Source organism: Pangasianodon hypophthalmus, chromosome 17 (genome assembly GCF_027358585.1).
Source record: "Pangasianodon hypophthalmus isolate fPanHyp1 chromosome 17, fPanHyp1.pri, whole genome shotgun sequence".
NCBI lineage: Eukaryota > Metazoa > Chordata > Actinopteri > Siluriformes > Pangasiidae > Pangasianodon > Pangasianodon hypophthalmus.
In genome coordinates, this window is record NC_069726.1 from 9,021,551 (window position 1) to 9,047,674 (window position 26,124).

Sequence of the window (26,124 nt, forward strand, 5' to 3'; positions counted from 1 at the left end):
CACTTTTCAATTTCTTTGTCAAGACCTCTAGCAATGTACCATCTAAACAAGTTGTCCCAACCTAATACATGTGTAACTGTGTAATGTCCAACATGCACTGTGCAAGTTTAATCCATGGATCTGTAATCTCTTTTGCCATGCTTTTCATTTCTGACATTTCAAAAGGATGGTATCATTTGGGCCAGGAAAAGCTACCATGGGCATTTGCATAGTCTTTGACACGTCCATATTCATATTGGCCACTTTGGATCTAGTTATAATCTCCTTCAATGGAGACTGTCCAAAGTGTTCATCAGAGTCCTGTAATTCCAAGGATTTGAGTTCCTTAAGCACCTCTTTTTGATTTTTTTAGCAATCTGTTATTGAATATCATCTGTTTGCAGCTGTTGGTGTCTCTTGTCCACCAGTCACACCCAGTTCTGTATGATAGCATGGTGGTGGTGCTTGTATTGTGGCCTGTGGGTCTTGGTATAGTTGAACTGGAGCAGGAGATTGAGCCTGGGGTTGACCCTGGAGAGGAACTGTGATTGGAGGGTCCACCACATCAGGAGGCATTGCTTTGCCCCAGCAGCCACCGGAGTAGGATGGTTCAGCACCATGGTTCAGCACACCACCAGCCTCAATATCCTGTCACAGTCTCCCTACTCTTCTGTCTTTCTCAGTCTTCTCTCTGCTTCTATCTCCCACTTTCTAAACTCATCCCAGTGAATATTCTTTCCTATCTTACTGTTTGCCTTCTGTTCCAACATGCTTCTACATTCTGCTAACACCGTTACACTTAACATACCACATGTAGGAAAAACACTGCAGGTTAATTCATGCCATATACATAATTGCTTCAAATTTATTTTTCTCTATGCCTCCAATTCACTCACTCGACATATAGCTCTATACATTTCAGAATTCCTCCTGCTACTTCTGTCAGCAGTAGCATCATCAATAAACACCAGTGACACAGTTCCATTAGCATCCATACCTACTCATGCCATAAAATGTTTGACAGATGATGTGGTATGCTTTGGATCATGTGCCCTTCCTTTCCTTCTCCATACTCTTCTCTTCCCTTCATTCTGGTACAAGTTAATCTTGATTTCACCTGTCCAAAGAATTTTGTTCCAGAACTGGGCAGGCCTTTTTAGATGTTATCTAGCAAAGTCTAATCTGGCCTTTCTGTTCTTGGGTGTTACCAGTGGTTGCATCTTGAGGTAAACCCTCTGTATTTACATTTATTTATTTAGCCTGTCTCTTGATTGTAGACTTTGACAGTGATATGCCTACCTCCTCAAGAGTGTTCTTGACAAGTCAAGTGGCTTTTATTGTCATTTCAACCATACACAGCTAGTACAGTACACAGTGAAGTGAAACAGTGTTCCTCCAGGACCATGGTGCTACATAAAACAACATGTCTTCCGGTGGTGCCGCGTGAGTGGCTGCCTGTTACAGCGGCTCCCACTCACTTTTGAGTTTTTTTCTTATATTCTTGAGTTTCTTTTATTTTTATTATCTTTCTTCGTCACTTTTTATCTTCTTTTTAAGTAACTTTGCACTATGGGGACCAAGGTAGTGTTGTCTATCTTGGTAATCATTATATTTTTGCACTGTTTGAAACTGGCTCCATTGTTTACAGTAAGGATCAGCTGCTAGCACTCCGTAACACAGTGGTGTTGCCACAGGAGAGACCCGACATCCCTCGTGAGCTGAGGGAGGAGGAAAAGGGGGAGCCGAGCCACAGCTTGATGCCGGGCCAAGAGGAGAGGATACAGACCCGTCCTCCGTCCATCATCATGGGGAATGTAAGATCTCTCCCCAATAAGATGGACAAGTTAGCGGCATAGTCCCGACACCAAAGGGAATACTGGCAGCATAGCATCATGCTGTTTATGGAGAAGTGACTAAACAAGCTACTCCGGACATTAATGCAAATTTGGATAGATTTCACCTGGTGAGGGCAGACAGGATGAAGGAGAGAGGTAAGAAGAAAGGAGGAGGGCTGGCAGTATTTGTAAATGATCGATGGTTTAATGCTAGGCATATCACTGTGAAGGAACAAATCTGTTGTAAGGACATTGAGCTGTTATCCGTTATCTTGAGGCCAAACTATCTACAGAAGGAATTCTCGCATGTTATTGCAGTGGCTGCATATGTTCCCCCCTCTGATGTCCTCCACTCAGTCATAAGCAGGCTACAGACACAGCACCCACAGGCCCTATTTCTTATTTCTGGGGACTTCAATCATGCCTCCCCTTCCCACATGCTGCCCACTTTTAGTCAGTATGTCACCTACCCTACCAGAAACAATAAAATACTGGACGACTTATATGCCAACACCAAGGAGGCATAAAACTCCCGGAAGATCGGATCACAGCCTGGTTCATCTCCTGCCTGTATACAAACCCACTGTGCACAGGGAACCAGCAGTCACCTGCACAGTGAACAGATGGTCTGAAGAGACTGAAGAGGCTTTGAAGGACTGTCTTGAATCTACTGTATGGGAAGTAGTTTGTGACCCTTATGGGGAGGGCATTGACAGTCTTACACACTGTATAAAGGACTATATAAATTTCTGTGTGGAGAACACTGTACCCACCAGGACTGTACGCTGTTTCTCCAATAACAAACCCTGGATTACTCCTGCTATAAAGACCCTCCTCAAGGAGAAAAAGAGGGCCTTTAAAGCAGGAAACAAAGAAGAACTGAGGGCTGTACAGAAGGAGCTGAGGAGGAAGATCAGGGAGAGCAAAGACTGCTACAGGAGGAAGATGGAGGATCAGCTGCAATTGAATAATATCAGCGGAGTCTGGAAAGGACTAAAAACTATCTCAGGCCACAAGATAACTGACTCCCAGGCCATGGGGGATCAGAAGTGGGTGAATGATCTGAACCTTTTCTTCAATAGGTTTGACCAGCAGTCTGCCCCACCCCCACCCGAGCCTCTCCAGGACTTCTAGCTCACAGCCACCTCCCTCAGTCACTTCCACCATAACCCCATCCTCCACACCTTCTGTCACAACTCCACCCCCCACACCCACACCCTCCAGCACACAGTCCCCCTGCTCTAGCATGTCCCTCACTACAGACCAGGTGAGAGCTGTGCTCAGGAAAATAAAGGCAAGGAAGGTTGCTGGTCCTGATGGCATCAGCGCTAGGCTCCTCAAGTCCTGTGCAGACCAGCTATGTGGGATAGTGGAGTTCATCTTCACTATGAGCCTGAAACTGGGGAGAGTGCCACAGCTGAGGAAAACATCCAGCCTGGCATTGGGGTGGACGATGCAGTCATCTTCCTCCTGCACAGGGCCCTCTTTCACCTGGACAAGCCTGGGAGCACTGTGAGAATCATGTTTTTTTTATTTTTCCAGTGCTTTCAACACAATACAGTCTGCACTTCCGAGAGACAAGCTGGAACATACATTCTAGTATGGTTAAAGTGGACAGAGTGCCATATGTGACAGCTTGTGCAAAATGATATAACATTATAATATTAAAATGCTGTAAATATAAACATAACATACTATGACACTATGTATACAGTAGGTCGGCAACCAAAATGCCCCTTACCGCTTCAGGGACCGCCGCCACCACACTCACAAATTTACACATGAATCTTGTTTGCAAAATCACCACCAGGTGGTGCAAAGGGATGCGCCGCTTATAAAGATATTGTTTTTATTAAACAATAATTAGAGCTGTAGGTCAGTGGATATGTATCAGTGTGGCGGCACATTTGTTTGCTTTTTTGTTCTGTGATTTCACTGGATTGGAGAGCGGGTGATTTCTCAATGAGTGTGTATTGGGGAAATTTGATCGGGAGTGTATTTAAGCCCTGTCTCTTGTCTATGTCTTTGCTAAGTCTTTGTGATCCCTTGTGTACTGCAAATGCTGAGCCTTTTGTTACTCTCCGGATTATTTTGTCTGATAAAACTCTGCTTATATCTATGGTAATGTCTCTGGATATTTCCTTGTTTTTTCTGCCTTTATTCATGGACTGATTTTTGTATTTTTGACTTTGGCCCTGTTTTTGACCTTGATTTTCTGGATTATAATTTGGACACAAAAGAACTGCTCTTAGTGATTTTTTTGCCTCTGATTAAGATTTTTGCTTTTGACTTTTTTACCGGATCATCGGTGTTTTTGGATTTTCTGGAATAAACTCCTTGGAACTTTACTTGTGCTGCTCTGCATTTGAATCTATCTACCCTCTGATAGCTCAGTGAATTAGTGTTGAACTGCCACTCTGGAGACCTGGGTCTGACAGAACGACTTAACCATGACAGACTCAACAGAAGCATCTGTGTCCTCTGTGAAAGTCTCAGCCACAGAATTTGAATGGATTATGGCTGCCTTGAACAGTTTTGGCTCAACCATGGACATACATGGTCAAGCTCTGGCAAATCAGCAGGAAATACTTGCACTCCATGACCAAATCCTTTGACAGCTAGCTGAAACAGTAAGAAGAACGTCTCCATCATTCCCTGCTCGACAGGATCCTCATGTTCCAGCTGAACCTCTAGGCACTTAGCCCTGCCTCCTGGTGCCCCAAAGGTATGATGGGAATCTTGGGGAATGCCGGGGTTTTTTTCACCCAGTGTCAACTGACATTTGAACTGCAACCCAAAGTGGCCTATATTATCACATTGCTAAATGGCAAAGCCTTGGCCTGGGCAACAGCAATTTGGAGAAAGTAAGGTCCTGAATGCTTCAACCACAAAACCTTCACTGACAATATGCTGGAAATATTTGATCAATCTGCCTCAGGTCAGGAGGCAGCCAAGCAACTGCTACAACTCCATCAGGGAAGAAACAGTGCTGCTGATTATGCTAGTTCTTTTCGAACTCTTGCAGCACAGTGTGGCTGGAATAAGTCAGCACTCATCTCCAAATGGCAGTATTTCTCTTGGGTTGAAGATTTTAGCATCAGGGCTGGCTGCAAGGTGAGGTGCATCAGGGTGGATGATGACCCCACATTGTGTCACAGAGACATAACAAAAATCTGAATATTGCATCAGTATCTCAGGTTCCAGATCCAACCATCTTTTCATAATGCCTGTCTGAGGAGTTCCTGTCAGAATGTGGACTGCCAAGGCTTTGGCGGAAGACTCTGCACCAACGTGGCATGTTTCACGGAATCTGCTGTCTGTAAGTTGGGGTTTGTGTACCTGGGTGTAGCTGGCATTTTGACTACAGTCTGGTTTCTGCCTCAATAGCAGCAGAGCTCTCCCGTGACACCTTTAGGCTCTACAAGTGGCATTGTTGCTTGTAGTTGGGCTCAAAATCTATTGGAAATTTGAGGTTGTAATGGTCAACAGGCAACTGAGGAAACTCAGGAGTACCAGGGTTTTTAATAATGTCAGGTCAACCCAGGTCACAAACTTCAACTCCCAACAGTCACCGTGGCCTAAAAACATGGTGGTTACCATGCCTACAAACTGAGGTTACCAAGGCTTGCATATCACTGTGCTTGTTATTCTTGGTTCAATCCTATTTCTGTCCTTGTTTCCTGTGTTTTTTTTTTGCCTGACCTAGTCCTGTTTGCCGATTGCCTGACCTCTGCCTGTTTTTGACTACGTTTTTGCCCAGTGTTTTTTGGATTGTTTGCCTGTTTCTCATTAAACTGCTCACCTGCATCTGTCTCAGAATATGTCTGTCGATCTCTTGACAGAATACTTTGCCACTAAATGGATGCAGCAGGCGAACCTGACTGGTGGCAAACCATCACAGCTCACAGTCAGTTGACTGGGGAGCATCAGTGACAGCTCACTGAACTCAATGCGAAAGTTAACCTCCTGTCCCAATCACTCGGTTCGAGGCACAGAACGGCGTGACGGTGAGGAAGACTACCCCTTCTCCCAATGACCAGGTGCTGTGTCTAACCAGGGCCGATGTGAGGAAGACTCTACACAGAGTCAACCCAAGAAAGGCTGCTGGATCAGACAACATCCCTTGCAGGGTGCTCAGGGGATGTGCAGACCAGTTGGCAGATGTTTTCACGGACATCTTCAACACCTCCCTGAGCAGTACCGTTGTTCCGACGTGCTTCAAGGCCACCACCATCGTCTCCGTGCCAAAGAAGTCTTCAGTGTCCTGCCTCAATGACTACTGTCCCGTTGAACTTACACCCATCATCATGAAGTGCTTCGAGAGGCTCGTCATGAGGCACATCAAAACCCTGCTGCCTCCCTCACTGGACCCCCTGCAATTCGCTTACCGTCCCAACTGTTCAACAGATGACGCCATCACCACCGCCCTCCATCTGGCCCTCACCCACCTGGACAATAAAGACACTTATGTTAGAATGCTGTTCATAGACTTTAGTTCAGCATTCAATACAATCATTCCTCAGCACCTGATCGGAAAGCTGAACCTGCTGGGCCTGAACACCTCCCTCTGCAACTGGATCCTGGACTTCCTGACCGGGAGACCTCAGTCAGTCCGGATCGGGAACAGCATCTCCAACACCACCACACTGAGCACTGGAGCCCCACAGGGCTGTGTGCTCAGTCCATTGCTGTTCACTCTGCTGACTCACGACTGTGTAGCAATGCACAGCTCAAATCACATCATCAAGTTCGCTGATGACACGACCGTGGTGGGTCTCATCAGCAAGAATGACGAGCCAGCATACAGAGAGGAGGTGCAGCGGCTAACGGACTGGTGCAGAGCCAACAACCTGTCCCTGAATGTGGACAAAACTAAAGAGATGGTTGTTGACTTCAGAAGAGCACAGAGTGACCACTCTCCGCTGAACATCGGCGGCTCCTCCGTGGAGATCGTCAAGAGCACCAAGTTTCTTGGTGTTCACCTGGCGGAGAACCTCACCTGGTCGCTCAACACCAGTTCTGTAATGAAGAAAGCCCAGCAGCGCCTGTACTTTCTACGAAGGCTGAGGAAAGCGCATCTCCCACCCTCCATCCTCACCATGTTCTACAGAGGGACTAGCGAGAGCATCCTGTGCAGCTGCATCACTGCCTGGTATGGGAATTGCACTGTCTCAGATCTCAAGACCCTGCAGCGGATAGGGAAGACAGCTGAGAAGATCATCGGGGTCTCTCTTCCCTCCATCTCGGACATTTACACCTCTCGCTGCATCCGCAAAGCCACCAGCATTGTGGATGACCCCACACACCCCTCTCACACACTCTTCACCCTCCTGCCGTCTGGTAAATGGTACCGGAGCATTCGGGCCCTCACAACCAGACTGTGCAATAGTTTCTTCCCTCATGCCATCAGACTGCTAAATACCTAGAACTGGACTGAAAGAAGCAACACACACACATACATATACACACAACTGAACATCTTCCATGCACATATTTTACACGTTTTGCACGTTTTATTCTGCTGCTGCTACTATTATGTTTACACCTATACAATACCATGTTTACATTACTTCAACTATTTATATCAAACGCTGTATTATTTGCACTATTGTCACTTGGTCACTTTCAAACAGAACTGCGTACTGGTTGGCGTTGTAGTTATTGTACTGTCTTGTTCTGTCTTGTGCGTCCGCACGTTTGCACTTGTGCACTTTATGTTTAATTTATGTAGTCCCCGTAGTTTTGTGTCGTTCTGTGTTGTCTTATATAGCACCTTGGTCCTGGAGAAACGTTGTTTCGTTTCACTATGTACTTGTATATGGCTGAAATGACAATAAACTCCACTTGACTTGACTTGACTTGACTTTAGGAAAATTATTCAAGGAACATACACATACCAAACAAGACATATATATGTGCTTGTTAATACACTGATTCAACCATATTAATGCATGCAAAATAATCAAATGAATAAAGGCAACCTTGTGGCTATAAGCATGATAAATGCAAAATAAAACATGGAAGAAAATAGGTGATTGCAGTTGTTAGTGTATCATTTTCACAGTCATTGTCTCTGTAGACTATATGGAGTTTAATGTGAGAATGTGAGAGTGGTGGTGAGAAGAGGGTGAACTTTGTATTCCTAGGGGAAAGAACAAAGCTCTCATTCCATGAGCAGCCTGTGTTAACCCTTTCTTGAGGCATCCCTGGGTAAGTCACCCCCTTTTGGCTTTAGGTTATCAGATTTATGGCTGAGGGTCCTTGGGTGTTATCCTGTCGACCAGCCATCTGGTCTTGGCCAATGACCTATATCGATAGGTTTGACAGGGTTCCTCTTGGGCTGAGAGGGTCCATCCTCCAGTCAGGGATGTCCTAATGTTTGCTCTATTGTTCACAGGATAGCTGAGATTAGGCAGACTCAAAGGGCTAGTAATTAACTTGGCTTCTCAGGGTCTGCTGAGTGGGGGTCTGTTGTTTTATGGTTCCTGTGGCAAACTATTGGAGTTCTTGTGTAAAGTTTGGTCCAGGCTTCTGTGGTTTTGTTGCTGCCTGTTTGCTTAGAATCCTCACAGGTTTTATGGCAGTCTGAATACCCATAATGCAATTCTCCTCATTGAGCCAAGTGTTTTAATATATTACATGTCTATGTTGTGGTAGTTTTGTGATTCCACTTATTTTGGGGGTTAACGTGCATGTGATGTCATGTGGCATCACTAGAATACCCATAACGCAATTCTCCTAAGTCAGCTAAGCGTATTGATATGTCACATGTCTATGTTGTGGTAGTTTTGTGATTACACTTAATTTTGGGGGTTAACATGCAGGTGATGTCACTGGGTCCAAAATTTCCCATTATTGTCTATGGGGCCAGAATAACGCCATTTTCCGGACATTTCCATCGAAAATTCCGAAATGTGATGTGTATATGCCAGGTCTACTCCCTAAGACATACGAGAGGATATGTGATACAAGCATGTCAGCCAAACGCCATCCGAGCGTTTGGACAATTATAATAGTGATGCTTGCACTGCATAGCAAGCACCACTAATAAATATGCATAATTATAATAGCGATGCTTACACTAGTAATACACTAGTGCCTCCTAGTGTTCTGGACTCAGACACAGTCTCAGTGTTAAAGTCTATGCTGAAAACTTATTTGTTTAGTCAAACCTTTTGTAAGTAGTTTTTTCTTAGGTAAAGGAACAGATCTAGAGGGTTCTTAGGCATAGAGTGTTGTGGTGAACCGGGATGTTTGGATGCTGTTGCCCCCCAACTCTCATGCATTCACTCAGGTTTGTTGATGGTGGAGCGGCTGGTTGCTTTATGTCCCAGGGTGCCCTCATGTCTTTGTTACCTTCTGGCTCTCCCTTTTAGTTATGCTTGCACTCTGCACACAATGTACATAGTCCTCAACCATTACGTGACAATTAGTATACCTAATAATCTCTCTCTCTCTCTCTCTCTCTCTCTCTGTTGAGCTACCCATGCTACTCCTGAGATACAAGTGATCCTGACCCCTTCTGCTCTCCAGACCTGCCTGATCCATCCCGATGCCCTACTTCTGGTTGGAGTTCTCATCACTTGGAAACCACTTGCTGCTGCTGAGGATGGCCCCACACAGACAGCATAAAGATACATGAGATTACTATGAAGGGTACCACTTAAAACCATGAAGATGGCTTTGGACTGCAATTGATATGAACAGTTTTGCTAAGATGGCTTAGGCCTACAATTGCTATGATAGCTTTAGGACTTCAATTGTCACAAACAGTTTTATACTCAAGTCTCCATCAGTGAACAGTTGATAACTTCAAAAAAAATTGACTTCATGTGAAAACTATAATGAATTTCCACAATTGCACTTTTTGACCATGTAGTACACAGTTATAGAAGGGAGTTATTTATAATTGCACTATCCCTTGTCACCCAGATGAGGATGGGTTCCCTTTTGAGTCTGGTTCCTCTCAAGGTTTCTTCCTCATATCGTCTCAGGGAGTTTTTTCTTGCCACCGTCGCCTCTGGCTTGTTCACTAGGGATAAATTTATAAATTAAAATTTATATCCTGAATTTATATATTTCTGTAAAGCTGCTTTGTGACAATGTCCATTGTTAAAAGTGCTATACAAATAAAATTGAATTGAAAGCTTGCATTGCATAGCAAGCACCACTAATAAGTTCGCACAATTATAATAGTAATGCTTGTATTGAATAGCAAGCACCACTAATAATATCTATACATCATAGTCGATCATATTACCATGTTCGTAGTTATATTCATACCCTTCTCTACTCACATTCCCACTGCTTTACTGCACCATCTATATTTTATAATTAACAGGAGAAAATACAATAGTTCATGTAAGAGCTCCTTTAAGAGCATTAGGGGAGGGGAGAAGGGGGTGATGCTTGTGTGTTTGAGAGATTGGCCTCTTTGTGGCATTCCAGAACTCTGACAGTCAAAACTGACAGTTAGTTTGTGTACTATTATTGGCTGCGTATTATAAAATTCTTGGTAGTGTAAGAAGACTTTGCTGACTGATTTTGGTGCAAATATGTATAGACTGAGTAGGAATTGTTCGATTTATGGCTGTTTAAAAACCCCTAATGTGTTTGCTCACACTCTAAAAAACTGCCTTTTGGACCCTTTAGCTCCGACCACTGAAATAATCAGAACATATTCACCAAATCACTTAATTAATGACATGGGTAGTGTAAGAAGACCTTGCTGACTGATTTTGGTGCAAAAATGTGTAGACTGAGTAGGAATTGTTTATTTTATGGCTGTTTAAAAAGACCTAATGTGTTTGCTCACACTCTATAAAACTGCCTTTTGGACCCTTTAGCTCTGAAATTTGTTCTAATTTTCATATGTGAAACCTACTTTTGTGAACTAGCCTAGGATTTTTTGCCCTATCTTCACAGTTGTGATGTCAAGCTACTCAGCAGAATGTTAACCTCAGTAATTATCAAAAACATGTTGACATTCGTAAACAGTTTTCTATGCATCAATAAATTTTAGGGAGGTGGAGCTGGACATGGATTTGATCCAAAATAGAAAGACGTATTGAGTAGGATGTGAGGACGTCTGCAAAGATTGGGGCACGGTCATCAATAGGGGAGTTATGTCCTAATAGCTGTTTCTCAGGTACCAAGAATCCAATTGAGCTGAGGTACAGTGTACCGTACCGAACTGTTATTCTGTAACTTGATTATTAGTGGTGCTTGCTATGCATCACTATTATAATTTCTCATACTTATTATTATTAGTGGTGCTTGCTTTGAGCACACATTTTTGGCCCATACAGAATGCATGGAGAATAAAATATGGGTGTCACAGCTCGGACGCTGTTCGGCGGACATGGTCATATCACATATCTTCTCATATGTCTTAGAGGGTACACCAGGCATATACACATTGTGTTTTGGAATTTTCACCAGAAATGTCCAGAAAACGGCATTATTCTGGCCCCACAGACAATATTGGGAAATACTTAACCACTCGTAACTTCGATACCATCAGTGAAACAGACATGAATGACATGTCCAAGTGTTCGGCTTGGTTCAGAGAATCAGGAATACCCATTTGGGAACTGATCCCAAGTCTCGTGGAATTTCCAGAGGGGGTTCGCAGTACGCACAGGCAAACAGAGACACTTTAGATTTACTATATGGTAAACAATTATGGTAAGGTATGACATGGATTATACCTTAAAAACACTCAGAATTCTCAGGAGGTGTGTGCGATTACTTTTCTCGCCATTCTCACGTACGTCATGTAAAATTCCCTATGAAAATTTCCCCCACTCTATAGAAAATGTAAATTCTAGTTCATCATTCAATTACTTAGCACAAAATTAGGATTGTTAGGATTCTTCTTCTTCTTCTTTTTTCTGCCAAAACAAATCGTGCAGACCAAAGCATAAGTCATGGACACATGAAACTTGGTCAACAAGTAGTACTCCCTCACACTACTCAGGCATGCGAAATGGGCCTAATCGGCTTAAGGGTGGAGCTAGAGTGCAAGTGTTTATGTTTTGGTCGATATCTCATTAACTGTGAGTCCTAAAAACAAAATTCTTTTCACCACTCATTCCTTGGGTTCTCCCAAACTAAAAGGCCTCAAGAACCATTTAGCTCTGCCCACTCTTTCCTAATTTGCATAATATGCAAAACATGCTTTTGCAAACTTGTCCCAGGATTTTTGGCCAGTCTTCAAAAATTTGGTTCAAACTTCTCAGCATAGTGTGGCCCCCAATAATTATCAAAAACTTGTTGACATTTATAAACAATATGGCTGCCACTTCTCAATCAGTACAAATGAGGCAGGGCCTTATTTACTCAAACAGCTGAAATTCATGAGTGCATGCAATGATTTGCACAAAACTTGAAAGGTACATACAGGGGGAGATTCTGATTCTGCCAAGTTTGGGGCATGGTCATACACATGGGGTAGAGCTAAGCTTAGCCACCATCCACCAATCAGATTTCAGCTGACATTTGACAGGGTTAACATTGAGCTATCATCACAAAACTTGAATGGTAGATTTGAGTATTGACCCATTACTATCTGATGCAATCTCACTTAAATTGGCCACTGGAGGTGCTTACAAAACCAAGCATATCTCTTATGCAAATATGCAAAACATACTTTTGCGAACTAGTCCTAGCATTTTTGTTGCATTGCCACAAGTTTGGTGTCAAAATACTCAGGTGATCCTTAATAATTATCAAAACCATGTTGAAATTTGTAAACAGTCTGACCTCCACATGCCAATCAACCCAAGTAGGGTGGAGCTGGATTTCACAAACAGTTGTACTTCATGAATGCCTGCATGGAAAAAAGACTTGAAATGCATGTATGGAAAAGAATTCTGAGGTGATGTGCAAAGTTTGGAGCATAACCATTGAAAAGGGGTGGAGTTAAGTTGAAATTGCTATTAGTTGCTCTTTCTGAGAAACTGAAAGTCTGATCATGCTGTAATTTGGTGTGCTATGTCAATGTGCTAATCTGTAACTGGATTTTTAATCACCACTGAGTTACTTCAAAAACACGACTGCCTTCAGCCAATCGAATTTCAGCAGGTATTTCACACAGCTAGTATTGACCTATTGCCACAAACCTTCATAACTGTGTTCATATATGCTCTCTTTATTGATCCATGTACATTGGCAAGGACTGGCCACTGGGGGTGATGTCTGCTAAGGCTGCTTGGACCCTGCAGATCTCCGCGTGCAGCTATATTTATTATTATTCTGATTCTCTGCTAAAACAAATTGTGGAGACCAAACCGTAAGTCATAGAGAAGTGAAACTTGGTCAGTAGGTAGTACTCCCTCCCGTTACACAGGCAAGTGACATTGGCCCAATTCACCACTGGTTGCCACAGATCAATCAATTATAATGAGGCAGAGCCTAATTTACTTAAAAAGCTGTAACTCATGAGTGCTTGAATGGATTCGCATGAAACTTGAAAATTATATACATTCAAATCCCAGTACAGCTATATTTATATCCATACTGCTGGGCCCCATGAGTAAGGCCCTTAACCTTCAACTAACCCTTGCTCTGGCAATTGCCATAAAATAAGATTAAGATTCTGATGTCATAAACAAAGTTGGGGTGTGGTCAAACATAGGGGTGGAGCTAAGGTCAGGACTGTTCCTCAGGAACCATAAGTCCAATCAAGATAAAACTTCATCTAGGTGCTAATCTGTAAGAGGGTGTTTGAATAGATGAAAAACATGACCGCCATCAGTTTCAGCAGGAATTTGACAGGGTTAAAATTGAGCTATTGTCACAACACTGGACCGATGGGTTCCTGTTGGGACCCACTTGTAAAGGAAGCAAAATATTTTTTGTGTTTTTGCACATTAAAAGAAGTATATATCTTGTAAAATAAGGTGTACCGTAATTCTTCTTCATTATGTTGATTCTGTGGCTGAAAGCAGACAAATTGCCTTTTGGACCATTTAGCCCCAACCACTCAAATTTAAGATAATTTGCATAACTTGCAAAACCTTATTTACATAAACACATGCAACTCATGAGTGCTTGCATGGATTCACATGAAACTTGATAGGTATATAGAGGACAAGATTCTAAGGTCATGTACAAAGCTCGGAGCATTTCCTGTTTCTCAGGAAATGTAAGTCGCATCAAGCTGAAATTTGGTATACTCCATCCATCTGCTAATGTGTAAGTGTATTTTTATAAAACTAAATTAATTAAAATCATGGTTTCCATAAGCCACACAGATTTCAGTGGAAATTTGATAGGGTAGCTATGGTCATGAATCTTGAATGGGAGTTTCAACACCTACTATTATCTGATGTAATCTCATTTGAATTTTCTGAGAGAGGGCACTATTCATGTTTTTGCACACAAAAACAACTGTATCTCTTGTAAAATAAGGTGTAGAAAGAAATTTCTTTGCTTTCCTGATTCTGTTTCTGAAACGATACCAATGATGCCTTTTGGACCAATTAGGTAAACCCACTGCAATTTAATAATTTTTATAATATGTGAAACCTACTTTTACAAACTACTCCTAGGATTTCCGGCCTATCTCCACAACTTTGGTGTCAAACTACTCAGCAAAGAGTGAAACTCAATAATTATCCAAAACATGTTGAAGTTTTTAAACAATATAAATATTTGTTATATATATAAATTTGTATTGCACATGAAAGTCCCTTATTGCACATAGATTGAACATGTATTGCATATGCATTACACATGAAAGTCCCAGCACTTATAGAGAGGAGTTGTACAGCTTGATGGCCACAGGGATAAAGCATCTTCTGAAGCGCTCAGTGGAACACTTGGCAGTGATCAGTCTCTGGCTGAAAGTGCTCCTCTGGTCGACCAGCACACTGTGTAGTGGGTGAGAAGGGTTGTCCAGGATTGAGTGGAGTTTTGACAACATCCTTCTTTCAGCCACAACGTGAACAGGGTCCAGCTCCATGCCAAGTACAGAGCCAGCCCTCCTGATTAGTTTGTCCAGTTTGTTTCTGTCTGCCACCTTGATTGCATAACATATATGGCATAACATATATGCCTGCTGCAATCTGCAACTTCACCATTGGTTGCATAAATATGGAGAGCAGGACTGTCTTGTCCTTCACTGGTTTCACATTGTTCACATTGATCAACTTTTTATTGTCTTTTACGTATAACCTAACATCATAACATCCATTCAAAGCAAAACAAACAAAAAACAAACAAACAAACAAACAAAAAAACCAACAGACATATAATCAATAACTTAAAGAATCCAGAATCAGTCTCCATGAAACTTTAGATACTTTTCCAATTACGAAGAGCCTTAAGTTGAAACGACCAGTAATACAATTCAAAATTTGGTACAGCCAGTCCTCCTACGCATATAGGATGTTGTAATGTGGTAAGTTTGATTCTGGGGCATTTATCATTCCAGATAAAATGAGAAAGTATGGAGTTGATCTCCTTAAAGTAACCTGGAGGGGGAGAAAGTGGTATCATAGAGAAAAGAAAGTTAAACCGAGGTAACAAATTCATCTTAACTGTGGAGATTCTTCCCTGAAGAGAGACTTTAAGATTATTCCATCTTTGAATGTCATTTTAAATCTTAACTAGAATACTATTAAAATTGTCTCTGGCAATCTTATGGATGTCTTTATATATGGTAATGCCCAAATAGATGAAAGAATCCTTAAAAGGGATAAATGAGGGATTAGTAGAGTTAACCTTAACATTGTTAATTGGCATTAAAGCCAATTTGCTCCAATTTATTTTGTATCCTGATAAGCTACTAAAATAATATCATCAGTGTATAATGAAATAATATGATTATGATCATGAATCTTAATTGATACTTCAGATTTCCTGATGGCTTGTGCTAAGGGTTCAAGAGATAAACAAAACAATAAGGGGGAAAGCGGACATCCCTGCCTCGTTCTCCACTGTAGAGGGAACGGGGGGGAAATAATATTATCAGTCAAGACTGATGCTGCAGGTGAGTGGTATAATGTCTTGATCATAGAAATGAAATGTTTACTGAAGCCAAAACATTGCAGAACTGCCCACATATAATTCCACTCTAGCCTGTCAAAGGCTTTTTCTGCATCAAGTGAAAAAACCGCACAAGGGCTCGGATGAGAGTTACTTAATAATGACATGTTAAAGCGCCATCTAGGGGATTTGGCTTTAATATCGGAAAGAGGAATATTGCACAACACAGCAGAATGATCAGATAATAAAATTGGTAATACAGAGATGGAAGAATTAGACGAAATTAAAGATGGGCTAAGAAATATGTAGTCTATCCTAGAGAAAGTCTTATGTCTGTTAGAAAAAAAAGTGAAGTCCTTAGATGTAGTATTCTGAATTCTCCAAAGTTTGAATAAGTTGAGCTCAGTGATAAATTTATTCATTAATTTAGAAGATGGATTGGCTGTTGTTGATAGATTGAGATTTATCCAAAGCAGGATTTACGACAGCATTAAAATCACCACCCACCACTACTGGACAATCAGTCTGCTCAAGTAATGTATTGGAAATATTTGTAAAGAATGCACTGTCTGTCTCGTTCGGACCGTAAATAGAGACGAATGCTAACCTATTATTATGTATTTTGCAATGGATAAAAACAAATCTACCCTCCTCATCACTTCCGGTATGTTCAATTGTTAAATGTAACTTCCTGTTAACAAGGATAAGCACCCCCTTAGTTTATTAAGAGCGCAGGAGAAGGCTGACAATTTATAATGCTTATTCTGGAAACGTGCTATGTCAGATTGTTTTAAATGTGTCTCTTGTATCAGTGCACAGGAAATCGATTTACGGTGTAAATATTCTAGTACACGGGTTCGTTTAACAGCAGAATTTAGGCCATTCACATTCAGTAATAAAATATTTAGAATATGCATTGAATATTCATAACACAAGAACTGTATTTTGTAAATGAAAAAAAACAAAAGCACTCCCATTCTGTAAATAATATGTAAACGCTGGTGTGCATTCTAGATACCAAACCACCTAGATGAATAATCCTTTTAGAAATAAGATAAAATAAATAAAAGTATGAATGTCTGTTGTAAAAACTAAAAGCAACACAGAAACAGGAACAACAAACAATTATAAACAAGAAACAAATCAGACCGCACATTACCAAGAATGTAGGTCTGATTGAGCAACAGAAAATGGTGATGATACGTGACCGGTCCACTTCAACGCAAGACCCCAAAAGGCCCACCTAGTCAAAAATTATTGTAATCAAACCTACTCTCCATTGAGAGTAACAAAAGGTTGTTAGTCTTACCAGTAAAGAGACAATTGTGCCGGATAAATAGGAACAATATGTAACGGGTATATTATTTTGAAAGGAGATTATTTTTGGGATACTTTTGTTTTGGCGAGCTATCCGCTTTTTGGCGCGTACCGGAAGTGCAGCACGGAAAGATGAAGAGCTCGGTGTATGAGTGTGTCGCACACAGAAGTGAGTGCAGTGTCGTGATCGAGAAGCTCGTTCGATAAAGTTGCTTCAGCGGTAGATTATCGAGGCTTAAGTCGAATAAAGGAAGAGAGCATTAAGTGAAAGTGTGGACAGTGACCCGCATTTCGTAGCGGAAAAGAGTTTTTCCCAGTTTTGTTCTCGTGGTATGTGTTGGCTGTTAGAATGACGAAGTAACACATTGTGAAGGCCACGGACACTGTGAGTACGCTCAAAGTGCAAACCTTGATTTTTGTCATCGAGAGACTCGTTACATGTCTTTTTGCTGCATTTTGCACTTCCCGTGTTTTGACTGAAAAGCATCGCTAAGAGCTAACATTTCAACGGGACTGTTCACGTGTGGTTGAGTTTCCCGCACGTGTCTGAGCGCGAGACCGCTGTGTGGTGCAATTAATACAGAGACGTAACTTTGAAGATTGTGTTGCTACCCTGCCATCCAAGTGACATCTCAGTTTGATTCATCTTCAGTTTGATCCTTTTTGAGATAGTTTATCTGTGGGATAGTTTTACAAAGTTGAGTGAATTTTTGAACTTGCACATTCCAACTACGTGATCTTCAGTTTATTTCAACGCACCCCACATCAAGACAACGCACTCCAATTCATGGTTCTGTTAAGTAGTATTTTTCTTTTTTTTTTTTTTCCCTTTTTTTTTGATGACTGAACTGATAAACAGTGAACTGTGGTAATTCAAGTGGACTACAGAACTTCACGTGAACTGTGAGTAAACATTTGAAAGGGACGTTTCATATAAGTGCTCATTCTGAGGTGAGATTTCTTTGTATGCTTTGGTTTTTTTTTTGTTTGTTGTTTTCAAATGTGATTGTTTGAAGATGATCGTTTGAAACAGTGAGAATTGTTCCAAAGTGGGTTTACAGATTGACGAATTGCAAGTGTTTTTATTTTTTTAGTCACATAAGGGATTTGTCATACTGCAAGTGAAAGGTTTTTTTTTTTTTTTACTGTGTTGAAGGTGATTGTGTGAATTCAAAAGACAACACAAAGACTAGATTCTTTTATTTTCTTTCATTTAATTGATTACTCAAACAGAAGAAATAATTAATCATAAGAAAAAGGAATTTAAAAGAATAAATACTGTTTAATTCCTTTTACACCTATCTATAGTGGTACCTTTTTGTTGAGCTGTCAGGGAGTAGGGGACTCTCACTTATTTTATTAGATCTGGGGAGGGAGGAGCATATCAGACTGTACTCTCACATATGCAATTTCACTTCAGGAAGCCACCATGTAACATTACTATACCTGAAGCCTACCCTTGTCAATCAGTAGTGTCCTAACACAATAAGGTAAGAAACCACACACACACATTAGTGTGTAAAGAGACTAAAAAGCTTGGGGAGCGGGGACCAAGATCCTTTCGTTGTCCCAAACTTCAAGAGCAGCCATAATCCATTTCCCCTACACAACGGGATAAAACCCCCATTACAAAAGTGGCGGCACGAACAGGATCCAATTGGGCACATTTAACTCGTCACACGTTTCCAGGCCCACAAGTAGTTTTTTGTCAAGTAAGAAGATGTCTGAGCTGGAGGAGTTAAAGAGAAATGGCAGAGATGCAAAGGAGATTTGCTGAGCTGGCAGGGGCACTTGATCAAGCCCTGAGCCAGATTTAAGTTTCGTGCAATTGATGCGAGCGGCAATTACCTGGTCAGAACAGGAGGAAGCACAGCCTTCTAGTAATGTCAGGTCTAGTACCTGTGCCAGAGGGGTAGTGAATGCTCCTGCAGCACAGGATGCTCCCTCCACTCTGTCTTTAGAGAAATTGCATGAGGCGATCCAGAAAATTGCTGCTCGTCAAGAATTATATCAAGCTGTCCATGCAAAAGAAAGGAATAGACCACAGCAGGGCTGTCCAAAGAAACAACCGTTAAGACAGTGAAGGCCGTTATATTTGTTATTCGTGTGGTGAACCCGGACACACCAGTCACTATTGTCCACAAGGTGGCAAGTTGGGGAGGGGACCAGCTCCACCACAGTGTACAGTGGAGTCAGCTGAAGTCACAGAGAAGGACTCGGGAGGTGCAGTACAGAAAAGCCCGGGGCCCTCATTGATTAGATGTCACACAGCAGAATGGCTGGTTGATGAGACTGCTGAAAAACAGAAGGACAGCACTTTTGGGGATTGTCTCACTGTTGAGGTGAAGATAGTCGGTGTCAAGACCAAGTGCCTCTTAGATACAGGGTCAGAGGTGTCCACTATCTCCGAGTCACACTTCAGACAGCACTTTGGGGAGCAAAAGCTAAAGTTGTCCTCTGCATACTGGGTTAAACTGACAGTGGCCAATGGACTAGACATTCCTGTCTTAGGTTACAGGCCAATGTAGAATGTCTGGGAAAAGTGCTTCCTAGGAAGTGTATATTTGTTCTGACTGACACTAGTCCTGATGTCAAGGAAATGAAAGGAGTGTCTGGGATCATCGGTATGAATATACTCAATGAAGTTGAGTCTCTGTTCATCTCAGCGGAGGGGATGGAAAAGGTAGACAAGTATAGTCAGCGAGATGAGGCTCAAGTCCGGAGGGTACTGGCTAGAGTTGAGAAGGAAGCAGGACATCTAGGGCCTGACGGAAAGATTGGGAATGTTAAAATTGTCGGAAAACAAGCTGTCACTATTCCTCCCCGCTGTGAGAAGGTACTTGAGGGCTGCTGTGGAGTGTCACCTAGGGTAAAGAGTAACGTGCTAGTAGAGCCTGCAGCTGGAACAAGTTTGCCCAAAGGACTCTTAGTTAGTGGCTCATGTTCTTGCTAAAACACACTGTGGGAAGGTCCCTGTACGTATGGTGAACTTGAGTGAGAAGTTAGAATTGCACTCCGATCTAGAGTGGCTTCTGTTTATAAGCCAGAGGAGGTGGTCACAAAGGATGTTCTTGAATTTGAGAAAGATGACGGTGTACTTCATGTCAAGGAACTGAAGCAAGATCAGTTTCAGGCTGACAAGAACTTACTCACACAGCCACCAATTCCTGTTGAATTGAACTATGAAGGTCTCACACCAGCCCAATGTGAAAGGCTCGCTGAGTTGTTATCAAAACACAGAGATGTCTTCTCCAGAGATGACCAAGATTATGGTTACACCACGGCTGTGGTGCATGATATCCCTACTGGTGAAGCATCACCGATAAAGCAGCGTCATCGTAGAGTACCACCGCAGATATTCCAAGAGGTCGAAAGGCATGTTCAGAACCTGGTATCTCAGGGAATCCTCAAAGAGAGCAGTAGCCCCTGGGTATCACCCGCAGTTATCGTTATGAAGAAAGATGGCAGCGTGCATTTCTGCTGCGATTATTGAAAGCTGAACCAAGTAATGTATAAGGACGCATATCTGCTTCCACGGGTAGACGAGTCCTTGGATGCGTTGAGCAACGCCAAACTGTTCTCTACACTGGATTTGACTGCTGGGTGACTTTCCAGGTGTCTGTGAGTGAGAAGGATCAGGAGAAGACAGCCGTCACCACCCCATTTGGGTTGTTTGAGTGGACCAGGATGCCGTTCCAGTTGTGCATCGCTCCGGCCACCTTTCAGCGCCTTATGGGTGTGGTGCTTGGTGACTTGGCTTTTGACGTTCTTCTGGTCTATCTGGATGATGTCATTATCTTCTCCAGAGATTTCGAAAGCCACTGTGAGAGGTTAGAACTTGTCTTTAACCGGCTAAGACAACATGGTCTGAAGTTAAAGCCAAGCAAGTGCTTTCTTCTAAAGCCTGAAGTAATGTTTTTAGGGCACCAGATCTCTGCAGAAGGCATAAAAGTGGATGATGAGAAAGTTAAAGTTAAAGAGGAGAAATAAATGGGTATAGCTGGAGCGAGATAGGAAAGCAGCAGAAGAACGATCCTGTGATCGGTCCCATTTATTATAAGCAGTATCTGAGAACAAGAGACCAAGTAGAATGTATCACAGTTGTATGGAGCCAAAACTGAAGAAGCTTGCCAAAGAATTTGATCGTCTTAAGTTGCGTCAGGGAGTGCTGTTCAGACGCATCCTGGACTCTAGGGATGGAGAAGAGATCTGGCAGATGGTTGTTCCTGAGCCTCTACAGCGTGAAGTGTACGAGGGACAACATGAACATGGAGGCCATTTCGTAGAGAGAAGTACATTAACTCAAATGAGACGAAGTTATTACTGGCCTACCATGTCTGCAGATGTTCCATGCTGGATAAGGCAGTGGAAGAGATGTACGCGGGCCAAAGATGTTTTTCCCAGACTTCGAGCCCCTATGACATGCAGTAATGTTTCAGCTCCATTAGAAGTCCTAGCCACGGATTATACGCAGCTTGAGCAGTCTTCTGGAGGGTATGAAAATGTGCTCGTTCTCACCGATATGTTTATTAGATTCACAGTCGCTGTTCCTACCAGGAATCAGACAGCGAACACAACGGCAAAGGCCCTGCTCAAGCACTGGTTTGTTTATTATGGCTGTCCGGCTCGCCTGCATTCTGACCAGGGCAGATGTTTTGAGGCCAACATGAGCAAAGAGCTTTGCAAGATCTATAGTATAGGAAAAAGTCATACAAGCCCATACCATCCACAGGGAAACTCTCAATGTGTGAGATTCAACCATACCATGCATGACTTGTTAAGAACCTTAGCTCCAGAAAAGAAGAGAGATTGGAAGACTCACCTTCCAGAGCTGGTAATGGCTTACAATAGTCATGTCCATTCATCTACTGGTTATTCTCCATTCTATTTAATGTTCGGAAGGGATGCACGTTTACCAATGGTTGTTCTTGGGGAAAAGGAACTAGAAGAGGGTGAGGTTGACTGAAGACTGAAGATGGCTGTGGAGGTTGCAAACACAGCATCTCAAGAGGCTTCCAGAAGGAGAAAGAGGATTTATGACCGCAAGTCATTTGGAGCTCTTGTGAGGCCTAGAGATCGGGTGCTACTGCGCAATCACAAACACCGTGGTAGAAACAAAATTCAGGATAAATGGGAAGACATACCATACATAGTAATAAAGCAAAACCATGCAGACATACCTGTATTTACCATCAAACCAGAAAAGGGGGGCCCTACGAAGGTAGTACACCGAGATCAGCTTCGGCACTGTTCATTCCCATCTCCCACATTGCAGCGTACATGCCGACGCAGTATGAGAGATAAAACAGAGACAGACACAGACATGTCAGACATTGTCTGCTTTCCTGCAACTTCACAACACTCCACTTACCATGCACACACAAGGGTGGGTCAAGGGGAGTCAGAGGAAGTAGGACAGGGTGACAGCAACGAGAATCAGAATGTAATAGCAGAATCAGAGTTGAGGGTAAAAGATGACTCAGATGATGCTGATGTTTCAGAAGCTGAAAAAAAGTATTCCTGAGCTTAGACGTTCTCACAGGCAAAACAAGGATATCTTACCTGTGAATACAGAAGTGACTATGTTGTGAAATAAGAGTTCAGAGGCTTCTGTAACTTTGGGTAATAACATATGAAGCTATTCATTTATAATGTCATGTTTTCTAATATGTTGTTTTGTGTTTCAGAAATGAATCTGCCAGAGATGTCAATGGAGTGGCAGGGTTTAGCAGGGGGGAATGTAACGGGTATATTATTTTGAAAGGAGATTATTTTTGGGATACTTTTGTTTTGGCGAGCGATCCGCTTTTTGGCACGTACCGGAAGTGCAGCACGGAGAGATGAAGAGTGCGGTGTATGAGTGTGTCGCACACAGAAGTGAGTGCAGTGTCGTGATCGAGAAGCTCGTTCGATAAAGTTGCTTCAACGGAAGATTATCGAGGCTTAAGTCGAATAAAGGACGAGAGCACTAAGTGAAAGTGTGGACAGTGACCCGCATTTCGTAGCGGAAAAGAGTTTTTCCCAGTTTTGTTCTTGTGGTATGTGTTGGCTGTTAGAATGACGAAGTAACATATTGTGAAGGCCACGGACACCGTGAGTACGCTCAAAGTGCAAACCCCGCTTGATTTTTGTCATCGAGAGACTCGTTACTTGTCTTTTTGCTGCATTTTGCACTTCCTGTGTTTTGACTGAAAAGCATCGCTAAGAGCTAACATTTCAATGGGACTGTTCACGTGTGGTTGAGTTTCCCGCACGTGTCTGAGCGCGAGATTGAGACCGTTAATGTTACAGGAAGCCACCGTGTAACATTACTATACCTGAAGCCTACCCTTGTCAATCAGTTGTGTCCTAACACAATAAGGTAAGAAACCACACACACATTAGTGTGTAAAGAGACTAAAAAGCTTGGGGAGCGGGGACCAAGATCCTTTCGTTGTCCCAAACTTCCAGGGCAGCCGTAATCCATTTCCCCTACACAACGGGATAAAACCCCCATTACAAATATCCCAGGAGGAGGGAAAAAAAAAAAGATTTAACAAGTGTCCATGTCCACCTTGTTATCCTCTCCTGGGCAGCTGGAATCACCACCATCCCACTCTTTAAGTTTTTCTCGCTGGGCCAAAGAGATGGAGATGGTGGCCGCTGTTTTCCCGTTGCTTTGTGGAGCTTCTCTATGCTGTCTTCTGTGACAGTGAGCTGATAAAATCCTTCGCTTTCTGAGGAGAGTCAAACATGATTTGCTCACCTTTGTGCTGTAGTTTAATTGCCGCCTGATAGATGAGGAAAGGCTGTAGGCCCAGTGCCATCATCTTCTTGAGGATTGGGTTGAAGCGTTTTCTCTTGGTAGTTGTGGTTGGACTGAAGTCAGGAAAAAATAGCAGCATGACATTATCCTGCCTGTATTTCACCGTGTATGCCTGCTGTGCACCCTTTAGGATCGCCGATCTGTCTTGCCATCTTAGCACACGAAAGATGAGACTACGCGGCCGCTCGGAGTTACTTTTTCTTCCGTCATAGACGCGATGAGCGCGATCAATCTCGATGTCGCGGCCTTTCAATGCTGGAATCCACTTGGAAAGCTTAGCTCTGAGAAAGCCGGCTGCGTCGGAGCCCTCTGCCCCCTCCGGCAACCCCACCAGTCGTACGTTATTTCTCCTATTCCTGTCTTCAATGTCCGTCATTTTAACAGTAAGTTGTTCTAGCTGCTTTTTCAAGTTCATGACTGTCCTCCTATACTCACGTGCAGCTGCCTGAAAGGAATCTACCCGGTCACGTGTCTGCTTCGCCGTGCTAGCTAGCTTTTCAAGTTCTGCTCTTAGCTCTTTAACAGAATTGTTGGTCGCTTGTATGTCCATACGTAGGTCACGCAACGCTGGGGTCAGTACAGAGTCTACCGCATCTCTTACTGTTGAGGCCACAACCGAATCCAAAGTACTTTGCTGCTCTTTAAGTGCTAGCTTTATACCGTTAGCGATAGCACCGTCGAGATCCTCTCTGGAGATCTCTCGAATCTATATTGGTGATTGCTCAATCTCTCTTTTCCGATTGTCTTTGACTGTTGAAGTATTCTTGATGGGTTAAATAGAGAATGGTTCGAAATTTACTGACAGGATTATATAATATTTGACAAAGTGAGCGGAGCGAGGGACTATGCGTGCATCGCTGTCGAAGGGTCACGTGATCCCTCTCAAGGTTTCTTCCTCATATTGTCTCAGGGAGTTTTTCCTCATCACATTCATACATTTAAAATTTTTATCCCGAATGTATTTATTTCTGTAAAGCTGCTTTGTGACAATGTCCATTGTTAAACGCACTATACAAATAAAATTGAATTGAATTGAATTTAACCATTACATGACAAGAGCATACATAATTATATATATATATATATATATATATATATGTGTGTGTGTGTGTGTCGTATTTATATTGTATTTGTGTTTTCTTTATGTTTTATACTTATGTTTTATTGTGTAAAGTGACCTTGGGTCTGAGAAAGGCGCTATATAAAATAAACTTAATAATAATAGAAGGGAAATTATTTATAATTGCTGGTGTCACAGATGAGGATGAGTCTGCTTTCAGGTCAAGGTTTCTTCCTCATGTCATCTCGGAGATTTTCCTTGCCACCTTTGCCTCTGGCTTGGTCATTAGGGATAAATTTATAAATTTTAAATTTATATCTAGATATTTCTGTAAAACTTCTTTGTGACAATGTGCATTGTTAAAAGCACTATACAAATAAAATTGAAGCTTTAAACCTGTTCTAATGGACAATGAGGTGTGTATTGTTGCAGCATTGATGCTGTATGCAGTGACACCAGTTGGAGCTGGCGTGTCTCATCAAGCAAGACAGGATGCGACATGAGTCATAATATATTGTTTTACTCAGCACAGATTTTCCCATGCCACCAAGATCATGAAAAGGTTCAGACACACTTTTCATTGAGTGAATGAAGCAAAGTCATTGCATCCTGCTTTGGCATACCGCAGGGATTATCTTGAAATGCACATCTTACTTTTGGTAGTAGATCTGGTATAATTTCTTTCTTTCATTTCTATTTTTTCATTAGATTTCCTGGCAGTGCACTCTAAACGTATACATTCAGTCTCTGGACAGATTTGTGACCATGCATCAATATTTTCTTATGGCAGTTTTCAAACGTACAGTCAGGTCCATAAATATTGGGACAGTGACACAGTTTTGGTAATTTTGCCTCTGTTCACCACCACAGTGGATTTGAAATGAAGCATAGAGTAGACTTTAAGTGTAGACTTTCAGCTTTAATTCAAGGGGTTTAACAAAAATATTGCATTAACTGTTTAGGAATTACATCCATTTTTTAAAGAGTTCCTCTGTTTTCACAGGCTCAAAGGTAATGGGACAAACTAATATAATCATAAATATTAGGATTATTTTTATTACTTGGAGGTAAATCCTTTGCAGTCAATGACTACCTGAAGTCTGGACCCCATGGACATCACCAAATGCTGAGTTTCC

General features: G+C 42.2%; 1 pseudogene; it reads left to right on the forward strand.

The window, feature by feature from the left end:
* The first annotated feature begins 3,060 nt into the window (after positions 1–3,060).
* Positions 3,061–25,856, forward strand: LOC117599378 (uncharacterized; annotated as a pseudogene).
* The last annotated feature ends 268 nt before the right edge of the window (positions 25,857–26,124 follow it).